Below are 1,984 nucleotides of genomic sequence, written 5' to 3'. Positions count from 1 at the left end.
CTTTTTTTCCTCTTCAAGCCAGACGTGATTGGTCAATATGTTTGTGCTGAGCAGAGCGGGGGAGGGGCGGCAGTTAAACTCACAGACGCAGCAGCGGTAGATCAGGAACAGAGCAGGAGGGACAGAGAGAAAGAGAGCCAGGGGCAACAAAACCAGACATCGATAGAAAGGTAAAGAAAATGAGTGACACCAGGAAAACGAGTAAAATCTGGAACCATTTCAATTTGATATCAAGTTGATAATACAAAGGCAGAGTGTAGAGTCTGCAAGAAAAGAATATCCTACAGAGCCGGCTCCACAAACAACCTCCACAGGCATCTGAGAACTGTCCACCCATCAGTGCAATGGGTTGAATGTGGTATTAATGAAGGTGCCAGTGTGTCTACTGTTGCTGCTGCTGCTTCTGCTGCAGTATCTACAGCATCATGTACTATGCCACCACAGCCACCAAAACCACCACCCAGAGCTCTATGACACAGTTTTTGCAGAAGTCTGTGACCACAGCACGACAGAACTCAACTGATGAAGAACTGGCAAAAATGACTGCCCTTGATTTTCAACCATTGTCAGTTGTGGATGATAAAGGATTCAGGAAGTTTGTTCATGCACTAAATCCAATGTACGCAATTCCAAGCAGGAAAATACTTTCCCAAAAAATCATCCCAGGTCTGTATGACACAGAACATACATTACTGCAAGAGAGGGTTAAAAAAGCCACAGCAGTCTGTCTAATAACTGACAGCTGGACATCCCAAACCAATACATCCTTCTTGTCAGTTACGTGTCACTTTATTGAAAAATTTAAAATGGTGTCCTGTCTTCTGGATTGTTTTGAGTTCAGCGACAGACACACTGCTGAGAACTTAGCAGAAGAGCTGCTCAAAGTGGCAAAAGAGTAGGATGTGGAAAACAAAGTTATTTGCTGTGTTTTGTGTTGTTTCACTTTAAATTTGTTTAAAAGGAAAAAGCTGAATATTTAAATAGTTGAAAATTGAGTTGTAAATAGCTGTTCTTTGTATTTTATAATTTATTTGTTTTACATTTTTGTGGAGTCAGCTGCACAGTAGTGTAGTGGTTAGCACTTTTGCCTTGCAGCAAGAAGATCCCAGTTTGAATCCCGGGGTGGGCCTGGGATCTTTCTGCATGGAGTTTGCATGTTCTCCCTGTGCATACGTGGGTTTTCTGCGGGCACTCCGGCTTCCTCCCACAGTCCAAAAATATGCTGAGGTTAATTGATTACTCTAAATTGCCCATAGGTGTGAATGTGAGTGTGATTGTTTGTCTGTATATGTAGCCCTGTGACAGACTGGTGACCTGTCCAGGGTGTCCCCAGCCCAAGTCAGCTGGGATAGGTTCCAGCACCCCCCACAACCCTAGTGAGGATAAAGCGGTGTATAGAGAATGGATGGATTTTTGTGGAGTGAATAAAAAAAGCATATATATATATATATATATATATATATATATATATATATATATATGTGTGTGTGTGTGTGTATATAATTAACATATATAAATTTAAAAACCACAATCTTTTACATTGGTAATTCATTTTGTGCATAATTTTATATTGTTGTTGATAATAAATTAATTAAAGCAACAAAACAACCCGAAGAGCCGTTTGGGAGCCGAAAGAGCCGGCTCTTTTTACTGAGCCGAGCCAAAAGAGCCGGCTCGCTAAAAAGAGCCGGATTTCCCATGTTGCAGGTGATGTGATCGTCCAGCAGTTTGAGAGCTTTCTCATTGTTGAGGCTAGAGATGAGCGTTTCCTCTCCTTTCAGCCACTGCAGCAGTGGGTTGATGTGTTCCTGCACTCAGCTCTCAAGTCTTACCCCGAAGTGTCAAAATTCTGTCAAGTCCTTCTGCTCCTGTCACATGGACAAGCCACAGTGGAGAGAGGATTCTTAATCAACAAGCAAGTTGAAACTTGCAACATACTTGAAGAGTCGATGGAGGCTCTAAGGTTGATATGCGACAAGGTCAG

Source organism: Acanthochromis polyacanthus, chromosome 14, assembly GCF_021347895.1.
Source record: "Acanthochromis polyacanthus isolate Apoly-LR-REF ecotype Palm Island chromosome 14, KAUST_Apoly_ChrSc, whole genome shotgun sequence".
In the NCBI taxonomy this organism is placed as follows: Eukaryota; Metazoa; Chordata; class Actinopteri; family Pomacentridae; genus Acanthochromis; species Acanthochromis polyacanthus.
This window is presented reverse-complemented; position numbering follows the sequence as displayed.